The 24,713-nt window shown below is 35.1% G+C and overlaps 1 long non-coding RNA gene across 3 annotated transcripts in view; it reads right to left on the bottom strand.

Moving 5' to 3' along the window:
* Window positions 1-8,980: 8,980 nt before the first annotated feature.
* LOC123642239 overlaps window positions 8,981-24,713 on the bottom strand; it is a 156,293-nt gene continuing 140,560 nt past the window's right edge. For 2 of the 3 annotated variants that reach the window (XR_006736411.1, XR_006736407.1), the window contains 2 exons: window positions 19,696-19,769; window positions 16,687-16,750 (listed from right to left, as the gene is read on the bottom strand). This is a non-coding gene — a long non-coding RNA (uncharacterized LOC123642239). Of the gene's footprint in view, window positions 9,041-16,686; window positions 16,751-19,695; window positions 19,770-24,713 lie in introns of those variants that run through there. The other variant, XR_006736409.1, reaches the window with a different exon arrangement.

The raw sequence follows: 24,713 nt of genomic DNA, 5'->3' as shown, positions 1-24,713 counted from the left end.
TCTTTAAATGACATTCAATAGTTTCCAATACCCAAACCCAACTTAAAAGTCTGTATGCGTGCCATGATAAAGGATATTCAAAAAGTGAGTGACTGAAATATATAGTTTGATAGAAGAAATAAGACCTATTGTTAGAGCAGTAGAGTGGCTGTAGTTTACAATAGTCTATTGTATATTTCCAAATAGCTAGAAGAGAAGAATTAGAAGGGTTCTAGCACAAAGAAAAGGCAAATATGGAAGGTATTAATATCTCAAGTACACTAATTTTATCTTTACAAATTATATGAATGTGTTAAATTACCACATGTCCCCCAAAACTATGTACATCTACTTTGCATAATTAAAAAAAAGTGAGTGACAGACTTTGAAGGCAACTTTCAAGGAAGTGTTCAGAAATGTTTTGAGTGATGTTAATATCATAGTAAGGCATTTACAGTGAATATCTGAGGGAGATGGTGTTTGTTAAGATAGTTTTCCTTCTTTGTGTGCTCAAATGATTATATTAGATTGTGACAGTACAATATATGGCAGACCAGGATAAGCACAGCTATTGCACAGTCTCTTAAATAGTTCAGGAATGCAAATAATCAGTCCTTGTCCTCAATAAATATTTTCTTAGGTTTTCACACGCTTCTGTGTGCAGTTTTTTTTTTCTTATTGAAATGGAATAAAAGTTCCTTTAGCAAAGGAAACATAATTGCTCTTTTTACCCTGCGCCACTAGCAGAGTTCCTATTGGTGCCAAAAAATACTTATTGAATTAATAAACTCTGTTCTGATCCCCTGAAACACTAGCAAACTGCAGGACTCTCCTGTCACATGTCACATGTAGATGTGGCCTCAGAATACATTCCCACATATCTTTTCTTGAAAATGAAGCAAGTTAATAAAAAAGAGATGTGAAAAATATTAAATGTCTTTATAATGTCTTTCTTCCATGCCTTGGGTAAATGCTAATCTGAGATTCTGTAATCTGCATGACTGGTATAGATGACAGAACCCATAATTTGCTGATATTATTTTCTCGGGCTATTAAGTTCTGCCCAACCTTTTAAGTATATTGAATTGGAAGATCATGTTCCCACCATTTCAGGAAATTGGTAGCGTCACAGCCCAGCAACTTGAGAAAATAACATTATTTTAGAGGAAGGTAAAAAGAAGAAATGGCACCAAAGAAGCTATCCAAGGCCTCAGACTGGAAATAGTACATATCTGTCTCTACAACCCCAGATTTTGTCAGTGTCGTAAGAAAAGCAGTACAAACAATACCCTTGTGATTTATTTAACTAATTAGCTCTCCTTTAAAGGTCTCCACTATTTAAATTACTAACTGTAAGTGTTAACCCTTCAGTTGTTCTCACAAATAAATAATTTACCCCGGGAGGTAGGTAGGACTGTTCTATTCAAAATGAAAATCTGCATTTAGAGAATTTAGAAAATAAGTGCAATGGGAGAGGTAGAGGACTATTTAATGAAGGCAATTTAATCAAAACCACAAAGGAATACATTACACAAATAGTTTTTGAATATAGGGAAGTAGAAAATGCTGGAAAAGTGGTTTTCAGTCTCAGTGCTCCTTCAGAGGGACATAGTGAGTATAAACTTTGCAACCTCTTGGCTCTTCCTAATTAACAGTGTGACTAGAAGTGAGACGGTAAAACAGCCTCCACATAAGGGCCAGTTTCCTAGCAACCATTGCTCCAGTGGCTTAACTAGATTTTAAATGAAAACAATCAACCTCAGTACCAAGCCTGAAAGGGATGTTAAATATCTGGGCGCAAACAGTGCAATTCTTCAAAGGAAATGCTCTTCTGAGGATATGGGCAATGCCACCAGTCTTTAAACCTTCCCCTGTGTTCAGGTGCCTGCAGTGGGCTCTATATCAGCCTCAGCACTGAGTTACATTATGCCTAGATTGCCCCCTGATACACTGATGGACCCTACTTGCTTCCTGCCTGAACATAAGGCTTCATGGCGCACAAACATAGACTTCTCGATTTGGTTGGCTTACATCTGATGTGGGTCTACTACGATTTACTTCTTTGTATCTTGCAGCTTAATTTATTTGATTGTAAATATATTCTTTATAAGGTCATTTTTCACAAATTTTCAGTTACATTCAGTATTATCTTTCCCACTTTCCAAAACACTGCTTCAAGAAAGTCACTCAAGTTAAGATTCTATAGAATATCTTTTTTTTTCACATTTTATGCTTCTATTGTCATAGCTACAAAATATTTGCCTAACCCAGAGTCACAAAGATGTTTTCTTCTATTTACATTTAATTCTATGATCCAATTTTAGTAGATGCTGTAGTCTTTATAGTAGACATTTTTTAAAAAATGATGACACCCTAGTTTCAAGTGATAGTATATTATTTTGTGCATAGATAAAGATGTTACAACATTATGCCTCCATTTCTCCTCTTCCGGAGTTTTTGCTATCACTGTCAAACATTTAACTTCTCCATATGTTATAACTTCACAATACATTGTTAGTATTTATATTCTAAACTACAGTCTCTGACAATTAAACAGATTTAAATAACAGCAAAATAAAATGATGTATTTACTACATCATTACTATTTCCAGTATTCTTCATTTCTTTGTATAAATGAATATCTTAAAATAGCATGAAATTCAAAAGCAGTATATGTTTTCAAAGCAGGTCTCATTCATACAAATTGTTAAGTAGAATATCAATATGAGCAGAAATTAAAAACAGTGAGTATGTGTACCTTCAGAACCCCCTGCCTACCTGCATAACATGCCCCAATACCTCATGGGAAATATGGAGGCTCTAGAGGCATGACTGGAAGCAGGTGATTATCTAGAGCTAGACTTTCCTCAAGGGAAAACTGGGAGACAAAGCCATGGAACAGGCTCAGAAATCTTCACTCTAAATCCACGATGGATCCCAGCCATTTCACTCAGGACACATTTCACAGGAGAAGGAGTGTGTCATCCTGTTGAGGGATTTGGGGGAAGGCTGGGAAACCTATTTTAGTGAGCTTTTTTTACTAAACTTTTTATTTTGAGATAATTATAGATGCACATAGAGTTGTTAGAAAAAAGAAAGGAAAGAAAAAAAAAAGGAAAAACAAAAGTACAAATAGAGATCCTATGTGCCCCCTATCCGGTTTCTTAATTTTGTTGGGACTTTTAAACCTTGATGTAGTCAGTACGATCAGAAGCCATCAACAGAGTTGTAATCAAGCAAACCACCTTCCAGAAGAGCTCTCCATTTTGACAGTTCCACATATATGCAGAGATTGCACTAAATCATAACCAGCACTCTGAGGCGAGTACTGTTAACAGCTAGTCCACTGGGGAGCTCTACTGAAAAGGCTGGACCAGCAAAGTGAAGAGAGAAGGCCTCTGGGAGTCAAAGAGGGAACCCTTTTTGTATCTTTGTCAGATTTGAATCAGATGATTTGGGGGGCTTAGCGAACATCATAAACTATAATCTTTGGTGATGTTGGATAAAATCGTTTGGCTATAAATGTTGAATTCCCCCTGCTACAGGAAGAATAAGATTCTGAAATTGGAGATCATCAGGCAGGAAATTTATTAGGGAGAGCACATGGAATCAATATCTGTGAAAGGGAAGGGAAGAAAGGGAGGAAGAAAAAGAAGTAGTATTGGATAATGAAGGAAACTGGGCTGTGTGTAGTTTCAACAAAGGCCTCAGCCAACAGCTAGGAGCCCTTAAGAGTTGTTTTGCGTCGTGGTGAGTGTATAAGACCTTTACACACTTACATTGACCAGTCATTGACTGCAAGCTGCTCATTGGAAGGTGATTTAACATCGGAAGGGACTAGGCAGCACTTTCCAGCCCAAGACAATTTACATAGAGGACTAAGAGCTGGGTTCTGTCAGCTGGTAGCATCCCAGAAGTTATAAGAATAAATATCTCATTTCTAAAGGAGGATCCAGGCAACATATAACATCATCCACTATATTGCATCCCATGTACTGCTCAGATCTATTCCTTCTTATATTTTCTGACTAGAAACAGCCAGGGTCATGGTTATAATGGGCTTTTTTACTGGGTTGGAATTACAGAAAGAAGATTGGTGGGATATATTAAGCCCATGCCACTATAGCTGATCTTAGAGCTGTAATTAATACTAAGCATCTCCCTCCTTCATCTAAGGAGATCTACTGAAAAAAACAACCCAGGAGATTCTACTAAATTCCCCTCATATTCAGCTAGCACTTCATCAGGTCTTGGGTCTGTAGTCACCATGTTCTTCCAAGACTGTGGCTGATGTACTTGTCCTTTATTGTTAAAATAAGGTAAGGGATTCTCATACGTACACAGGGGGATCACCTGGGAGCCAAACATAGACTCCCTTTTCCTAATTTGGTAACATCAGCTTTACTTTCTCCTGATGACCAGAGTCAATTTCCTGCCAGGATGGTGACTCTTATTGCATGTTTGTCCCTTAGCTGAAGAAGTTCTAAGTGCCCAGGTGACAACAATAGCTTATCATGCAATGGGACTCTTGTTATGTCCCCTAGTAAAAGTGTTCACCCTTTGGGCATCAGGAGTTTTAAATCTACAAAGCCCAGAGTCATACAGACAGCACAAAATTCCCAGAAAGCACAATTAGGGATAATAATAAACATGTGAGACAGAAAGTACAAATAGGGTTGATAACAACTGAGGCTACTGTTGCTTCAACTCTTTGCTTCTCAAAGTTACATATTTGACCTGTTAGGAGCAGAGTACCACACAAAGGCCATTGCTTCACTGTAAAGACCGGCAAACTATAGTCCTTAGGTCATATCTGTCACTTTGACTGTTTATATAAACAAAATTTTATTGCAACACAGTCACACACACTCACCTACATATCACTTAAGGCTGCTTTCATACTATAATGGCAGAGTTAAGTAGCTGCAACAGAGACCACATGGTCAGCAAACCTAAAATAATTTGTATCTGAATGTTTACAGAAAATCTGGCTAACTCTTGATCTTGTGTGTATACTGCCTCCGAGAGGATGGTGCCCTATCCTTGTAAGGAATCATCTCCAAGTTAGCACCTCAGTTTACCTTTACCAGTCCATTTAGTTGCTCTATCAGGCTGACAGTCTCCAGTTGGAATAGTGTGAAATAGGGATAATGGATTCCATGGTCACGTGCCCACTCCCACACTTTGTTGCTTTAAAATGGATGTCTTGACCTGACATGATATTAAGTGAGATCCTCTTCTGGTGGATCACTCTGTAAGCTGTTGATTAGTGGTGCTGGTTGACATCCTGCAGTCAGAAAAGGCAAATGCACACTCAGAAAATATGTCTATTCTTGGAAAAATGAATCATTGCCATTGCATGGTAAAAGGGATCCAATACAGTTAACTTGCCCCAAAGTGTCTGGTTGGTTTTCTTGAGAGAAAGTGCTATATTAGGGACTCATTATTTGTGTCTGTTGCTAATAGGTTGAAGGTTCAGCAGTGGCAGTAGCTAGATCAGCCTTGATAAACATGAGTCCATATTCTCTACCACCATGGCTAATACATCCATGTGCCTTTTGTCCAAGCACTGGAGTGGCCAATGATAATGACAAGGTTGGCTGACCTTAATTGGCTAAGTCATTTTGTCTACCTAGTTGCGTAATGCCTCTTCCATAATGGGTGCTCTCCGGTGGTATTAGCATGCAGTACAAAAACATTCACATTTTGTGCACACTACCTAGGCTCATCTATGTATCTCTAACCTAGAACTCATTGTCCTCTGTCTTCCATTTTTTTCTCCTTCCAAATCCTGGCCACCCAGCCAAGCCATTTACTATCACTCATGAATCTCAATATATTCTAACTTTGGGCCACTCTCTTTCCTCAGGAAAGGGATGAACAATTATACCAAATGCAGCTTGCCCATTAGGATGGTTTCTCCTTCACCATTGGCTTCTTTGAAGACTCTTACTCCTCCCCACCATGGTCAATTTTTTGCTCACCAATAGCTTAAGCCAACATATTTATGAACCCAGCTCTGCTTTTTTTCCTTCATCAATCTGCTTATAGCCATAAATGAAAGCAGAGTGAGAGATTCGGGTGCAAAAGTGAATAACATGGTGGCAGGAGGGGTGGAGTGCATGGTTGGGGAGTGATGGGGGTGCAGGGGAGTCCCAGCCATCTGTTTAAAAAACAAGCTTAACTTGTGCCTTCTGGCATTGCTTGTGCCTGATCCCAGATATTCTACTTCCATATTGCAACAAATTTCTGATGGATCTACTCATCTTAATCACAGATCCAGCTCCTGAGGAAAGCTCTGACCACATGGTCATTTGAGGACCCATAGTAAGGTATTATATCTCTACCACTGTCCAGTAGCAAAAAAGGAGAAACTTCAAAAGGTATATAATTCTCTGCACAGCCTTGCTCCAGAATAAACTATATTGGGTTTCTCCTACTGAAACTTACCACATACTCTGTCATTTTATTTTTCCCCACAACAAACACGTCCAACACAGTTTAAGGCCCAAGAGGCAGGTGGCTTGTGCTGCAGTCTGGCCCTTCTGCAGAACTTTCCTGCTCTCAGACCACCCAAAGCTGGCAGCTTTTCACATACACTTTATGTGGGATAGCAGTTTGTGTGTATGTCTTTTATAACTTGCTCAAGAGCTATTGTGAAAATTGAAATATTTTAATATGTAAACACGTTTTGTGAGCTATAAATTAGTATATAAATATAACTTAGTAATATGTGTTAATTCAAAATCATTTTACCTAACTTGTTTCCATCTATACTTCTGTCTTTCAAGTGGAATGTAAAGTTTTATTCTTCATTATAATTGTGAGATGATGACAGAGTTAGATGAACATATATCTTCATTCCACAGCTCCCCATAGCTCAATCTGAAGCTCAGTAGGTACTAATTAAATATTTGTCGATAAATGAATGAAATTCTCATTCATCATAATCAATAATCAAGATCAACAATATCAATAATCAATCCACAGATATAGTTCAGTCTTATTATCTATAACCTGCATGAGCTGATGTGGCAATACACTAACACGTCATACTGACTCCAAAAGGGATTTCATATTATAGAGACATAATATCTTACTGCTGCCAGGGCCCTTCACATTCAATTTTGCCCCCTTTTACAAAGGAAATAAAGGCTCAGCCACGGATAGTGACATGTTCGAAATCAGGTCCAACTAGGTGCATAACTACATCGGAACCTAAACCTTTCAGCAACTGGGTAAGCATTGTTTCCTTTGCACCATTCTATATGTCACTATATCATTCTTCTGGTTTTCTACAGAAGTAAAAATTTTCCAGTACAATAAAGCATCTTTAAAAATTCTTTAAAATTAAAACCTGAATTAAATCTTATTAACCTAATTTTCAAATCTAAAATATTGTGAAAGGAAGAATCACAACAGTCATTTGGATATCAAGGAGTAAGAAAAAAAGTTTTTAAAATTAGCATCACCTTTTTTGCAGTACTTCATTACATTTCACATTATTTCTACTTTCAGACACCATTCTGTTTTTTCAACCAGTACCCAAAAAGACACATAATCTGTCAATTCATTTTCTCTCTTCTTTCATAATTCATCAAACTTTAGCTTTCTGATATAAAATATGCATCAATGTATCTCATGGAATGTAATTTATCTTTTTCAATTTCCAAATAAATAATGATTAATGAAAACATGTATCTAAGGTCTGACCTTAATAGAAAAATATTATCACAATCATATATTTAATTTTTAAACACTCAAGTAATTTCTAAAAATTATTTTCCTAGTGATTACTTAGACATTATGTTAGGAAACATTAGGAAAGATATCAAGAACAGATAAAATAGTAATACAAGGTCATATCTGCCTAACACAGTAATAAAGAAAGGAAAGTGAGAAATGAGAAAACTTGAAATGTACAAACATAAGGCTGTCACAATAGCACAAAAGTTTTTAATATAATCAAGATAATTTCTGTGGCTTTTAAAAGTCAACAAAAATAGCAAGGTAATTGAGAATTAGCAAAAAGGTGATTTTACTGAAGAAAAGTTAACAAGAATCTTAAAAAAATAACAATGTGGGAGAACTTTTAGAGAGATGGTGCCCCAAAAAATGATTACTTTTGATTTTTCAAATGGCAAAAAACTTATATTTTTGGATGGAAAAAATGGAATCCATGAATAGAATTCTCCACACAATCACATCACAGAGCTGACCCCAAATATATCAAATATATCTTGGCTTGTGTTCCAGAATTTTAGGGAATATTAACTTAATGGGCTTAAATCTAACATTTAATAAAGAAATGGGTTATTTTCTACATTTCCATTCAAGGTTATATTCTGATTTCTTTCCTTTTAGATTGATGAAATCCCCATTTCCTATATAATATGGATTTTTTAACATAATAAAGTAATATATCCAACATTATTAAGGTATTTATGAAAATCGAATAGGGTCATATCGTTTGATAAAATGGAGAAATTTTGCTTCTAAATGCTAACCATTAGGAGAATTAGCCAATATTTTGGTCAGAGTGTTTCTTTAATTTATACTCAAAGAGATTTGGTCTTCTTAATTTTCAATAAATTGTGTTTATAACATACAACCCTCTTCTTTTACTCAGAGAAATTGGAAAAAGATAGTTTGTGATCTTGATGTTCCACTCAGGCATTCTGCGAGGAGAATTGACAATTTCCAACTGTATGCAAGCTACTTTTTAAAAAATCACCATCCTTTATATCTCCACACCTAATTATTAAGTGTCAATCAAAACTGACAGAAGGACAACAAAGCCACACAATTACATAGAAGGATATACTTTCAAATGTCATTCTAAATTTATGAAATTGCATAGTTTTACAGCTCTCTTATGAAAATGTCAGAAAGTGCCAACTATAATCTTTTCTCTGAATGATGAATACAACAAATTCATGTCCTTAATACATTCATCTTTTATTCTTACAAACAATAATAAAAATTCTGCTGTCTAATTCCTGTCTTTTTATTTCTTGAGGTGAAGGTGTTCATTTCATATTTCTCAGACTTCTCTTAACACCTAGGAAAAAAAGTGAAAAGTGTTAAGTTATGCTAGTGTTGTTTGATTATAAAAATAATTTATTCTCATAATAAAATATTCGAATGGTATAGGAGAAATTGAAGATTAAAATCTAGCCCACACCCAAGTTTAGGCTGCCTAATTCCTACCCCAAAGAGTCATTTGGATAAATTAACTAAAATGGAGAAATTCATTATTAATCATTGTCGCTAATCCTTTCAGACATATCCTGTGAATTGATATATAGACATTTATGGATGTATTAATATAAAAATATATATTAATATACATTACTTATTCTTTATGCTAATATGTATTATATTTTTAAATATATTAGATCAAAAAATAAACCCTGAGGCCGGGCGCGGTGGCTCACGCCTGTAATCCTAGCTCTGGGAGGCCGAGGCAGGTGGATCGCTCGAGGTCAGGAGTTCGAGACCAGCCTGAGCAAGAGTGAGACCCTGTCTCTACTAAAAATAGAAAGAAATTATCTGGCCAACTAAAAAAAAAAAACATATATACAAAAAATTAGCCGGGCATGGTGGCTCATGCCTGTAGTCCCAGCTACTCGGGAGGCTGAGGCAGTAGGATCGCTTAAGCCCAGGAGTTTGAGGTTGCTGTGAGCTAGGCTGATGCCACGGCACTCACTCTAGCCCAGGCAGCAGAGCGAGACTCTGTCTCAAAAAAAATAAAAAAAAAAATAAACCCTGTTCTGTAATATGGTTTTTGGGTTTTAGAATTTATATATTATTATTTTATTTATATATATATAATGCTGCCTCATTCTTCTAAATAACTGCATAATATTCTAATGTATGTTAATATAATAATTTGTTTCATGAGTCTCTTGAACTATTTCAAGTTTTGATTTTAGAAAACAATACTCCATATTGTTTGATCTGTATATTTGATCATGTGTCTTTACATACCTCTGTGAATGCATCTGTAGGATAAATTTGTAGTTGGGAAATTTCTATGTCTAAGCATTTATTTGCTTATAATTAAAATTTGTTAATTTAAAATTATATTAGCTAAATAAGTTACATTTTTAATATAGTCCTCATATTACACATTTTAAGAGCTGAAAGTTAAGCAGCAATGGAGCACAAGATAAATGATCATTTTATAAAAGCAAAAAGAAACCTAAACAGAGAAAATTATTTGGGAAAAATTGTTGATGGCCAACACTGTAATCAAATTTTGTAGAGTACAACCTAATGAGAATAGCAATCACTTTTTTTAAAAATTTAAAATGAAGATAAAACTGTAACTTGAATTATGTCAGAATAATAAATTATTAGGAAAACATTAAAAACAGATGTGGTTATTTCTTGAATTTGCAGAATTATGTTATAAAATCAACCAAAATTATTTGATGTCAAATGAGATAACATGTATTATGTCATCAATGCAGATAGTAATCAGCTAAACATTGAATGATTCATATTTAAAACCACTACATTCAAATAATTCCCTGAAAATGTTAAGCAAGTCTGGAAAAAGTGGATATATATCTCCTAATTCCTAAAGATTTTTGTTGATCTAGAACAAACGTGGTTCAATAACATATTCTATTTTTCCATCACTCTTTTACTGGCTATTATGGGGAAGAGAGATATACTTCAGATCTTTAAAAACTTATCATCACTATAATTAATTATTTTCTACTTACCTAAGAAATGAAAGAATAAGTCTTTCAATTAGAAGAATTTAAGATCTAGAGTAAATGGCACTAGGCTAGTGACTGTATAATAGTCAGAATTTTTATAACCAGGGTTGGCATTCATTATTAGATCTTCAATTTCTAGAAAGTAATTTGACAAATGGAGAGATCCCCCCCTCCCCAAATTGGGAAACGTTGGACTTCAGATATATATAGGAGGTGCAGCTGTGTTCAACTCTTCTGAAAAATAAGAAGAAAAAGCATGTATTGCCTAATCTAAAATTTCTTTTCAATATTTTACCTTTTAAAATTTGTACTCTAAAATATATTCCTTGAGATTTTCTTACTGAACATCTTTAAGAATATAGGTTTCATTTAAAAATTTTCTTCCAATAATCAAGTATTAAATCTAGTTTATGTTGCTTTATATGTATTTATTACCATAGGCACATAGTGAAAGCAGAACTATTCTCTCTCTCTCTCTCTCGTTCTCTCTCTAGGTCTCTCTCTCTCTTGCTCTCTCTCTCTCAGACACACACAGAGCAAGCCTCTAACATTTATAATGATTGAATTGATCCTAAGATCATGATCAGCTTAGATTATCAGCATCTGCCTGGTTCCAAATAAAGTCGCAGCAAAACCTAAAACAGTATTCATAAAAAGATTACTATCTCTTTAATAAAATATCTTTTCCAAGACTTTCATTATCAATGCCTGAATGATTTACTGCCCTTGGTTTGTGTTCTGACACATATCTGCACTGCTCTCAAAAAAAATTCCCTCATCCCTTCACTAAGATTAAATTGAATGTACATACTACACGGATCCTTACATATTAGGAACAGCACGTTAATCAAAATTTGGGTCTGATTCTGTGCCTAGTATTGTGCCGTGTTCTATAGTGTATACGAATAATATGCTTCTTCATTTCTAGGAGCTTTCAAACTACCTGGGGATCAATGATCAACAAAGAAAAAGTCAGACAGCAACAACATATGATACATGACAAATAAATAAAGAGGCAATAGAGGTACTATAGAGTTTAAGGAAGAAGGGTAGTCATTACTTTATAGAAAAATTTATCTAGAACCAATCCTTGAAGATAAATGGGATTCAAACTTGCAGAAGAAAGAAGAAAAAAATAGTACTTTAGGTGTGGGTAATTGTGTGAGTAAAGGAAAGGAGATCAGACCGGGCTTGGTGGCTCACGCCTGTAATCCTAGCACTCTTGGGAGGCCGAGGCAGGAGGATCATTTGAGCTCAGGAGTTCAAGACCAGCCTGAGCAAGAGCGAGACCCCATCTCTACTAAAAATAGGAAAATTAGCCAGGGATCATGGCATGTACCTGTAGTCCCAGCTACTTGGGAGGCTGAGGCAGGAGGATCGCTTGAGCCCAGGAATTGGAGGATGCTGTGAGCTAGGCTGATGCCATGGCACTCTACTCAGAGCAACAGAGTGAGACTCTGTCTCAAAAAAGAAAAAAAACAGGAAAGGAGATCAACTTTGCAAGGCACATTGTAAGGGATTGGTTTAGGAAGAGTGAGGAGATCTGTCTGACTAAAATAGACCTTAAGAAAAAAAGTTGTAGGCTATATCCATGGAAAATTAGTTTGAGTTTATTTCATTGCAGACTACAGGGACATTCTAGCCAGTAGGAATTTCTAATACAAGTCTAAGAAAAAAGAATTTTATGTTATGGAAAGTAGTAAATTCTTGAAAGTCTTTTATTTAGGGTGGTAATGCATAGAATGATTTATAAAAATTAATCTGGTTATAAAAAGTAACATGGATTATGAGATGCATGATAATATTAAAAATTTACTCAGCACTTATTGCATAATAGACACTGTGCTAGAAGATCAACATGGATTGTTTAATCTTCAAATATATTATCTCCTTTTATAGGTGAGAATATAAGGCTAAGATAGATTCAAAATTTCCCTAAGATCTCCCAAGGTAGCCCATTTCACAGACTTTAAATGCAGACAATAATTCTTTAAGCCAAAGTTCTGGTCCAAAGAAAGGAGTTAATAAGCTATTAAAACTAGTCTTTTGTTTCCAGCTCTTGAGGAACATAGGTAAAAAACAAAGAAAAAACTGGTGTTTTTGTGTTAAATTGCTCCACTGTGTCTGTAGCAGAAATAAGAGTAATGAACAGGTGTTAAAGACAATGTGAAGGAAGTCAGATTAGTTCAAACCATGCTGTAAAGGAGTAAAATATTTAAAGAATACACTTTTTTGAGTAAGGATGTATTGGCAATACATGTATTTTTGGTCAGAACTTGTTTCCTACTTTTCCTAAAATTATGTGGTCATGCTAACAATACCCAGGTATCCTAGATTGGTTTGAAAGAAAATTCAAGATGAAAACAATTTGCAGATTTCTGAGAATAGGCTCATTTTGTCAGATTGCTCTGTTGGTGATGGTTTGGTTTTGTGTGAATAATTTTCCCCTGATATGTGTTCAGTAGAAATGATACAAACTGGTTTTGCAAATAGGTCCATTAAGAAAAATTTAGCATTGTCCTTACCTATGTTTCCTAAAGGCATCTTTCCATCTGATTATTTTTTTCAGTTTCTTTTAAAGTAAACATAAAGGTAGCATGGAAAAACTACCCACAGTAAATTCTTGCAGTTTCATCCCAGTTCCTATCTAAAAGTCACAATAACAATGAGATCATTGCCTAATTTTTGTCAGAGCTCACCTGTTTTCTTTAGAGACATACTTATTGAATAGCTTCACACAAATAAGACCCAATTAGAAATATAAATATCTAAAGTTGAAGTATGCACCTGAAAATCATTAAACCTGTCAAAAAAATTTCTACTTTGAAATCCCTACTAGCACATATTGAGTATACTTGATAAATATTTACTATTGAATAAGCCATGTGACATTAACTTGGGTGTAAGTTCCAACTCTTTTCCATACATATTTTAAAATAAATTTATGTAAGATTTATTTTGTCCAACAACATTTAAGTGGAATGTGAGTCAAGAACATGCTACTCCTCTGCTTCAGACCCTGAAATAGCTCTGCATTTCACTGTAAGGTCAACCCTTTCACACCTGGCACCTGCCCTGGCACCTGTACCTCTATGATCTCACCTCTCTCTCTCTCTCTGCTCCAGTCCCATTGGCCTCTTAGCTATTCCTTAAACAAACTAGGTGCTATCCTATGTCCAGTCATGATACTGTCCAGAAACTTCTTCAAAGCTTCTACATTAAATCTCTCTCTCTCTCAAGGGTTCTCTCAAAGACATTAGTGAGGCCAACTCTCACCATCCTCTTTAAACATGATCTCCCCCTCACCCACCATTCCCAATGCTTCTCATCTTGCTCCACGGATTTAGTCTTTCATAATTATCATCTTCTAATACAGTGGGAAACTTACATGTCTTTATGAAATTTTATGACTTTACTAAAATGTAAGCTCCTGGAAAGCAAGAATGTTTGTTCTGTTCAATGGTGAATCCCAAGCATTTAGTTCAGTACCTAAACAGTGGATGCAGAATTAATACTTGTTAAATGAAAGAATGAATGAATGAAAGCATTTTTACATTCTCCAACAGAAATTGTCCTCTAAATAGCTATATTATGTTTCACAGCTGAAGTGTAAGAAGTCAGTAACTTTTCTAGTTGGTAGCAGGGAAACATCAATGAATATTATTCTGACAAGGCATATTTTTGCTAAGTATTTAGAGCAATTTCTAAGTAAATACTGTGCTTTATTGTTGAAGTCTGATAAGTGTTACTTTATAAAATGTCAATTAAATAAGATGAATAGTCACCCTTTTAAGTCATCCACAATCCTATTGTCTTTGATAAGAGTAGATGCCCAGGAGTGTGTCTCTCAGACAGAGGGCACCAACGCAATTATTTGAACTTATGTATATTCTTTGAAACTATGTCTGTCTCATCTTTGAAGACATTCAATGGCTTGACACTAATAAATTCTCAGTAAATATTTTTTGTCACAAGAATGCATTTCAAAAGTCTCTTTTCTCTACCATTCATGTAAGTGTCAAGGATTCAAATGAGCTGCTGAGATTTCATAAGATCTCTGGTGGTCACATGACCTCTCCGACCCAATGAGGAATTTTGGATAAGTAACTTCAGAGCTCCCTAGAATTCCTTAGATAAAATAACACTGAGGAAATATTAATGAGTTATGTCATTTTCTTTTTTTCAAATTGTCATGCTTCCATTATGCTCTTCTTTAATCTGTGGCTTAGAAAAATATTCCCTTCACTTCAGTTGAAACTACAAGCACCAGGTTGAAAGGATCTCATCACTTTCTTCTCCTTGTTTTTTTAAATAACTTATAAAAGTTTATTAGATTGATATAGCAACTGACTCATTGATATCCTGACACAGGTGTGAGTTATACTGAAACTCTATGTATTATCTTTGCAATTTTCTGTAAATCTTCTCCTTGTTTTGATATCATACCCCAAAAGGAAACAGTTCTATACAGTGAACAGATATTAAAATGCCTAGCTGGATTTCATCAATGACAAGAAAACAATAAATTCTATTATTTGGGGGTCTATGGCCAGTACACAATATTTTGTAATACAGGGTGTTAATATGTCTAAGCACTGCGAACTAGAGATGGAATGACAGAACTTAAATTGAATCTTTACTTTGGGGAACTTAATGAAAAATTTATAGAATGAGAGAAAGTTAAAGAAAGAATATTTGATCAAAAATCACCTTTCTTTAACAATTGTTTTTCTGTAGCACTTTTGCTATTCTCTTAAATATACCTACTTCATTCAAAGCTTTCCTGGCATATCTCATTTAGTCAAAGAAGTTATCATGATGCAATTGAAACTTCAGATTCTTTTATTGCTGAGTTCTTTTAATACAGTTCAGTAAGAAGTATCATTTGTAGAAGGTCCCCACTACTACCACCATGTAATAAATATGTATCAGTGTTCAAAATGATTCATGAGATTTTTGTTCTTAGGATATGATAATTCTTGCCTGTATTTCTGGTCTAGGAATTAGATTATAGGGGGATAAGAATGGCACTCAGCCTCCTCCCACAGAGGCAAACAAGCAAAAACAACAACAGCAAAACCCCTAGAAGCACACATACTCCTATGCTAGCATCCAAAGTGTACTTTCTCTCATAAAGGCAAAGTAAATGGGATTTCTGCTTCCCAATAAACTAATTCAGTTAGTATATTTCTTTTTTTTCCCCCCAGGAACTATGCTAGGCTCTAAAACAATGCAGTTCAGCAGAACTTTTAGCAATGATGAAAGTGTTCTAAATCTTCCCTATCCAATATGGTAGTCACTAGCCACATGTGGTCATTGCGGACTTGTGTAATCAGTGTGACTGAGAAACTAAATTTATAATTTTACTTAAGCTTAATTAGTTTGAATATAAATTTACATAGCTATATGTGGCTAATGATTATCATATTAGACAGTGAAGTTCTAGAGATACAGCTCTGAACAAGACCAATGGGAACTCTGCCAGCAGGAAGCTTATAGCCCAGTGGACAATTAAAATAGCAAAGAATAAGTAGGGCAAGTACTTGAGAGAGCCTCTTTTCCAATTGTTATTATTTGAAGTGAGGTGAAAGTCATTGGCAGTGGTAAATACCTAAATATTAGTGATAGGGCAGGCAGCAATATCCTTATTTGATAACAAGTGTCATCTGTCATACACAGTTATCATACACAATGCAGAGATTGGGGTACCAATACACCACACAGTTGAAAATCTGTGTATAAGACTCACCCAAAACTAACTACTGATAGCCTACTGTGGCATGGAAGCCTTACTAATAACATAAACAGTTGATTTACTCATATTTCATATGTAGTATGTATGAAATACTATATTCCCACAATAAAACAAGAGAGAAAAGAAAATGTTTTCAGGAAAATCATAAGGAAGAGAAAATGTATTTACTACTCATTAAGTGGAAGTGAGTCTTCATAAAGATTTTCATCCTCACTCTCTTCAGGTTGAGTAGGCTGAGGAGGAAAAGGAAGAGAAGCGGTTGGTCTTGTCTCAGAAGTGACAGAGGCTGAAAAGGTGGAAGAGGTGGAAAGGGGAGGCAGGAGAGGAAGGCAAACTCAGTGTACTTTTATGGAAACACATCACAATTTCTGTCTGACTTTTTTGCTTTTTCATTTCTCTAAAAATGTTTCTATACAGTAACAATACTTTTCCCACCATTTGCTTTATTTTTAGTGGCCATATCATTGAAGGACTCATGATGTAAAAGAAGTCAAAAGCACTGTTGAATAATCAGAACCCTTTTGCCAGATTGTCTGATGTCGACTTATTTTCTGGCATTGGTTTAGAAGTACTCATCTCCATCAGGTCATCTTCTGTTACTTACTCTGGTGTGGTGTCTATTAGCTCTTGAATTTCTCCAAGATCCCTATCTTGAAACCCTTCACCACCCACCTTTTTTGCCATTTCCATAATCTCTTTTGTGATTTCCTTGATTGGCTCTGTGTAAATTCTATGAAGTCATGCACAACAGCTAGACACAGAGGGATTTACTGTTTTGGGCTTTATGGCTTTTACAATTTTTCCATAACAATGATATACTCCTTCCAGACTTTCATGATGGTCTCTCTATCAGTGTTCTCTTCCCTAGTATTGACAACCCTTTCCTTAGAGTACTGTGTACAATGAGCAATAAAGGCTCTTATTACCCCCTGAGTTAGAGGCTGAATTAGAGACATTGCATTTGGGGACAATTAGACCAATTCACTGTCTTCAGTGTTGAACATGGGGCTCTGGGACCAGAGGGATTATCCAATATCAAAGGAACTTTAAAAGTCAATCCCTGACTGGTAAGTTACTTCCTGACTTCATGGACAAAGCATTAATAGAACCAGTCCAGAAAAAAGTGTTCTCATTGTCCAGGTCTTTTTGTTGTACAACCAAAAGACTGGCATCTGGTTTTTACCTTTTTACTTCAAGGCTCAGAAGTTAGCAGCTTTATAGATAAGGGCAGTCCTGAACCTAAACCCCAACTGCTAGCTTCTCTCTTTCTGCCTTAAATCCTGGTGTTCATTTCCTTACTAATAAATGTCCTTTGGGGAATTTTATTCCAGAATAGGGTGATTTCATCTGCATTAAACATCTATTTAGGCAGATATTATTTCTCCTTAATGATTTTGTAACGGCTGGGAACTTGTCTACTGTCTCTCAATCAGGACAAGCTGCTGCTTCTATTATCTTGACATTTTTAAAAGCCAAACCTCCTTCTAAAATTATCAAACCACCCTTTGCTGGCATTAAATTCTTCAGATTTAGATCTTTCACCTTCCTTGTGCTTTAAGTTGTTGTTCAACTCAAGTTGTCTTAGAGTCTTAGGTATGGTTTTCTTATAGCAATTCTGCACCCACATAAAATCTGCATTTTCAATATGAGATAAGTATTTCACAAAAAGTTCAGGGTTTGTGTGTCTTCTGGCTTAGCTGCAGCAATGACTTCATAAATTTCCTTTTTTTTTTTTTTTCCAATTGTCCTTATTCTGGATTCATTAATATTGAAATGGTGGGAAGCCTCAGCTGCAGACCTCAATCTATGGTACATATCAAGCAATTCAACTTTTTCTTGTAATGTCATGACTTTTCTATACTTCTTGGGGGCACTTCCAACATCTCTACTGGCACATCACATGGGTACTATGGAATAATTAAAGGTTTATGATATTGCACTAAACATGATGGAAAATATGCAAGAACTGTGAGAGATCACTTTTTATTGCCATATGCAATTTACTGGAGAGACGAACTAGTCGTGTGGAGACGATTAGCGTCACACGGCATTGTAAGTGGATACTCGCAACATTTGAGCTCACCACAATAACAACAGGATGTGGCTATGAAATTCTTACAATAGGACAGTATGTTCCACAGTTAATTTTATGCAGTTATGATTTAATACTGCATCTCTATGCTTCTTTACTTTTCTGTCTACTGCAAATAGCACCATGTACAGTCCGTGTTTCGTGCTTAAGTTTTGATAAGTTTTAACTTTTTATAATAGATTTGTATATCTTTATGGTAGTAAATGATAAAATAGACTAATATCTATATATATTTTATGGATTCATGACATACCTAACTTTTTCATAATTTTTTTTTACATTTCTAGGCTACATAGTTCATCAGTGAGTTTTTTCAAATTGTTGCAAATCTCCAAAATGTTTTCCAATATATTTACTGAAAAAAATACACATGTGAGTGAGCCTGTGCAGTTCAAAACCATGTTGTTCAAGGGGCAAAGGTAAATGTACATACCTATAACAAACATATTAAAATGTATCAGAAGGTACTCCCCATGAAAACTCTGCTCCTGGCCACCTCTAAAAAATAATCTACCAAATTTAGCCACCATTCAGTTTTGGCAATATTAGTGGGACCACCAGGAATAGAAAAGCAGTCAATTATAGGTCAGTATAAAGAAGTCATTTCTCATGATTATGTTATTAAAATGGTATGGTGATTTTCTCATCACTAAAATGTTAAAACAGAAGATAAATGATAAATTTGAGGAATGGTTTAGTATGATTTATGTATCATGAAGAAACTGGGATTAGAAATTGAACAAAACTATTCTTTTTACTCACTTGGGGCTTATATAAAATGACTATAGTAACATTATCAAAGCAGGGGACCAGAGCTTTTAGTTTTAAGAACCCTATTTGACCTCCTGTGGTCAATGAATTCATCTCATGAATTAACATGAATTAAAGTAAAGTTAGTTTACTCCGTCAGCTGGTGTTAATAATACTAAGATTCCATAGTTGTTATAGATTAAAGAAGATACTAAAACTTCATTTAAAAATGTAAACTAAAAACTAAAGCTAAGTAGAAAACACTTAACTCCTCAATGTAAAGTTTTTTTTTTCTTTTAGTAACATGAATTCACTAAATAAATTGATTTTGAACATAATAAAAGTGATAAATAGGTTATTTTTACATGAAAAATCTCTTCACACCTTACCTGTTTGTAATCTCCAGATGTATATTTATCTTCATTGATATTTATATTGGTGCTGTTGTTGTTTAGGAGAAGTTCTTATTCCCAAGAGAGGGACACAGAGGCAAAGAGTAAAAGGAGGAAAGAAGGGAGGGAGGGAGGGAGGAAGAAATATATTTACTAGTGCTGAAGTAACAATGTAATTTAGAAAAGATAAATGTTGGCCGGGCCTGGTGGCTCACACCTGTAATCCTAGACCTCTGGGAGGCCGAGGTGGGTGGATTGCTCGAGGTCAGGAGTTCGAGACCAGCCTGAGCGAGACCTCATCTCTACTAAAAATAGAGATGAAAATTGTCTGGACAACTAAAAATATGTATAGAAAAAATTAGCCAGGCATGGTGGCGCATGCCTGTAGTCCCAGCTACTGGGGACGCTGAGGCAGTAGGATCGCTTAAGCCCAGGAGTTTGAGGTTGCTGTGAGCTAGGCTGACGCCACGGCACTCACTCTAGCCCGGGCAACAGAGTGAGACTCTGTCTCAAAAAAAAAAAAAAAAGAAAAGATAAATGTTGAATTCTCTTTTAAGGCATATGAAAGGAAATCTTTAAAACAAAATGACTAATCATATTCATAGGAATTCTGAAAGCTTACAACAGATAGAAAGCCAGATTTTGTGTATAGCTGAAAACATTGTATTGGGGTTACCTCATTTTACCTTTCATCTTTTTATTTCTCAGTTATGATTATTTGCAGTGCACTGTGCTCCAGAATGGAAAATCAGTTTTGTCAAAGGGAAGAAGGAACTGAGTTTGTCCAAGATGCCTATTTGGCTGTAGTGTGCTTCATTCTTGAGCTGACTGATAGAAATGATAGTATGATTGTGTAGCGATGGGCTGGCTCTTCAGGGAATGAAATTTTTTTAAGAAGAGAGTGATAGAAGCTCGATGATCTAATTAGAAAATACAAGGAGCATGCTGAGAAGGAAAATCAGAAACCTGGGTGGCAATAAATAAGGAATCATCTGAGTAGAATGGTCTAGTAGTAGATAGTTCAAATACATTAGGGCAAAACATTAAAGGAAGGAAGACAGATGATAACTTCGGTTGATTTGGATGATACTGGAATTCAGAGGCATGTGGGAGCATGGTGACAAAGGCCATGAGCTGAGAACAGTGTCTGGGAAAATATACCTATTTTTCTTAAATCAAACATAAAAGTAGGTACCTGTTTTTTGCACTTACATTATTTTCTTTGAGAGAAGACCGGGAATAACTGCTTAACTGAATTGACTAGAATTTGGTTAATACTGCTTTCTCCTTCCACTAATAAAAGAAAAAGCAGGTCTAGGTATTCAAAAAAATTAAAGAAAATATTTTGTTTATTTTAAATATTTTGGGGTAGCTTGAAAACGCATTGAAATAATGCTGATATATTTAAATAGTTCTTTCATTACATACTATCAATATCCCATATCAATATCCTAACAGGGTAAATATTGCTACCTCATTTGATTTTAAAGAGAAGTAAGGTACAATTATGATAAATGACTAAAATAATGACAGCTGTTCATGATTATATATTAAATCAGTGACAAAAATGTTACTTTTATTTTCTTAAAAAGGGAAAGAAATAGTTGTTTTTAAAATCATTCCACTTATACTTTCAAATGCTACTTCCTAACATTCTTTAAGAAATGTATGCTTCCTGCCAAAGAATTCAAATATCATTTGACACAAATATTCATCAATATTTAAGAAATCAAAACAAACAAATCTAAAAAGAAATATAGAGGCCAGGAAATTATTTTTCCTCCCCAAGGTTTTCTGTATTTTCCCAATTCATTTATTTGGTTGTTTTATTTCATTGTTTATTTTTTTCCCTTCGGCAAATTGTGGGAGATGTATGTGTGGGTGTGGAAGTGTGTGTGTTTCCTGTCTTCCTTAGGTTAATAAAACCAAATCCAACATTAGATTTGGGTTATATACAGTACTACTAAGTCAAAATTCATATTTCCATCAGATTATAGGGAACTTAACAGACCATGACCTCTAATAAATAATAAAATAAGATGATGGGGCTTTAATAATTGTATGTTCATTTCTAAAGTGGCCGCTAAGGCTGTTTTCACGCTAAGTTATTACTACATGTTACTATTCATCTTTCCGTCCTAACTCTCTTTAAATTCATATTGAAAGACTCAATTATCTAATGCAATTATTTATTGAAATAAGTAGTTTTCCACAAAACATTCTGGTTTTCCCTTTCATACTGTCCATGGAAAACTGTTCTCCACCAGGGTTTAACTTACATCAATGAATAGCCCTGGAGACAATTCTTTGCCCTTTGGGCATTTTTTCATAGCAGAGGGCAGCGCTGTTTGAATTTAAATGATGTTGCACTTGAGGCCAACAGTAATAAGCAAGCTCTACTAGACATTTATTACATTTTTTATCATCTGAATATAATCATAAGCACTTGATGCTAGTTCCCACAGCCTTCATGTGAATTATAAATATCACATTTAAGTTTCTCTTTAGAGGAAAAACAATATTTCTTCTGTGGATGGAGAAGTGAATACAGTTAACATAATCTGTTTACCAAAAGTGCCTGCCATCAAAAGAAAGCAAAATGCTTGGAAGGAAAATGGAAATTGGCTTGACAACTTATTATTTAAAAAAAAAAAAAAAGAAATCATTGTCTACATAGAAATTCTGCATTTCTGACTACAGAATTAGCCTATTAGCCCACTGTCCAAATAAAGCTTCCAACTGAATGCCCAATTACTCACTCAAGAGAGCCCCACAAATCACTTGGGCAAAAGCCTCTTTAAACAGACCTGCCTGAAAGTCAGCAATGGAGGTCTATGATGCAAAAAGGGGACAAAGAAATACACGGAGAATTCAAAGCACTCTTCTTGTGATTTCCTCAATTCAAAACAAACAAACAAATAAAAACAACACTTTTTATTCTACAATTTCATTTCTACAATTAACCCCACATTTACCCCAATAGATTTTAATTCCACCAGTGGAATTGCATAGCAACCATGTTTGCTAGTAGTAGAATTTACTCACTCTAAGCCCTAGGAAATCCCCCCAGCACAGTATAGTAAGTCAAGGGTAAATAAATAATTTATGTTAAGGTAGCTCGCCCTGGATTTAGGTGATTGTCTAGGTCTTGATATCACTAATTGCTTTATGCACATAACCTATTGTCCTCTGTGCTAGCTAAATTTTTAGTGGAGGATAAAGCTAGTGATGCATCTAATTTTAGTAATGAAAGCCCTGACTATGCCCTCTGTTCACCTGATTTTATGTATGCATACATGCATAGGTATGGCATAGTAAAAAATGTATTTAAGTAAAGGTTATCAACCTTTAAGAATTGTAATGAGACTACCAGGTAAATAAAAAGGTCACAATTGTATGTATGCAAAGTATAATGCAGTTGCCCTTTTTTGAGGCCTTACCCTAAGTCACTTCTGCTCTGTAAAGCCCTTCACAATACTGCTATTTTCTGTATACTGAAAATACTCCTCAGCTTTCCCCAAAGCTTCCATTTTACCCAGATTAAACTTTAATATGCCTGGTTTCATTTTATTTCAGTCACTCAAACACTGAGGGAAATATGAAAATCAATTTTAAAAGATGTGTACAGCTCAGTGATATTAATAATAATCTACAGAAGTTTCATTTCATTGCAAATTAACTGAGACCACATTCAGGCCAGAAGTCCACAGGATTGTGAGCAAATGGATGGTTTCCCACATACAAATTGCCTAATGATCAATGCATATATTAGAAAATTGGTACTATCTTTGTAAACTATTGGTAAGCTCTATTATATGCTTAAAACATTGATCTCGCACTGTCTGGAGAAGGAGAACGGACGTGCTTGGGACTCTGACTCGGGGGGATGGGCGGGACATGGACAATGTATATGACCTGAACTTATGTACCCCCATGATGAGCTGAAATAAAAAAAAAAAAAAAAGAGTCAAATTGTTTCTGTTCAAATCTTGACTTTGCCATTTGTTGGTTGGGTGACACTGGGCAAGTTATTTAACCCTTCTAAGTCTCAATTACTCATATCCAAAATGAAGATAACAATAGTGCCTAATTCAAATGGTTAATGTAGGTTGTGAGATAATTCCAGTTGACTAGTTGTAACAAGAACCATGAGGCCCACAAAGCTCTTAGAACAATGCCTGGTAGACAGTGAGCATGCATGAAATGTTAATTTTTATGAAAATTATTGTTATTTTGTAAACTAGATAAGATCCAGATATTCTAACCAATTTCTTTAATTCTTTACTCTAAATACCTTTTCCATGGTACTCAACCTTCTTAACTGCTTTGTTTTAACTAATTAATCAGTTAAGCATAACCCAATTTTAGTGAAGTATACAGATATAAATGATGGGACATTTTATGTTCTAGTATAGGGATTGCTAAAGTTATTTTCAGTATATACACAGATAGTAAATGTTTTAGGCTTTGAGGGTCACACAGTCTCGTGTTTTAACTAATCATTTCTGCCATTGTAGGGCAAAGTAGCCATAGATCATACAGATGATACAAAAACAAGTAAGTCTGGCTATGTTCCAATAAAACTTAATTTATAAAAACTGACATTTAAATTTTATGTTATTTTCTGTCACAAAATATTATTCATCTTTTGATTTTTTTTCTCTTTTGCAACCATTTAAAGTAAAAAGCAGTCAGCTTGCTGGCCATACACAAACAGGAGGTGAGATGTATTTGGCCCTCAGGTTAAAGTTTATCTAATCCTGTTCTAATCTATTATTTCTATTAACACTGTTTACCTGCTATATTGTATTTGTCAACTGAAGAATGATGAGGTTCATAAATTTAGAAAGAAGAGTTTTATTTCTCATAAAGGATTGTAACCTGCAGGCTGGCCATTCTGGCAGGCTGGGAAGCAATAGCCTTTGGCCAGAAGCTGGAAACACATACTTGGAGGGAAGGGCAAGGGGAGCAGAAATTTATGATGAGCAGGGTGGCCAAATATACAATATTTAACA

The sequence above is a fragment of the Lemur catta genome, chromosome 1 (genome assembly GCF_020740605.2).
Source record: "Lemur catta isolate mLemCat1 chromosome 1, mLemCat1.pri, whole genome shotgun sequence".
In the NCBI taxonomy this organism is placed as follows: domain Eukaryota; kingdom Metazoa; phylum Chordata; class Mammalia; order Primates; family Lemuridae; genus Lemur; species Lemur catta.
This window is presented reverse-complemented; position numbering and strand designations above follow the sequence as displayed.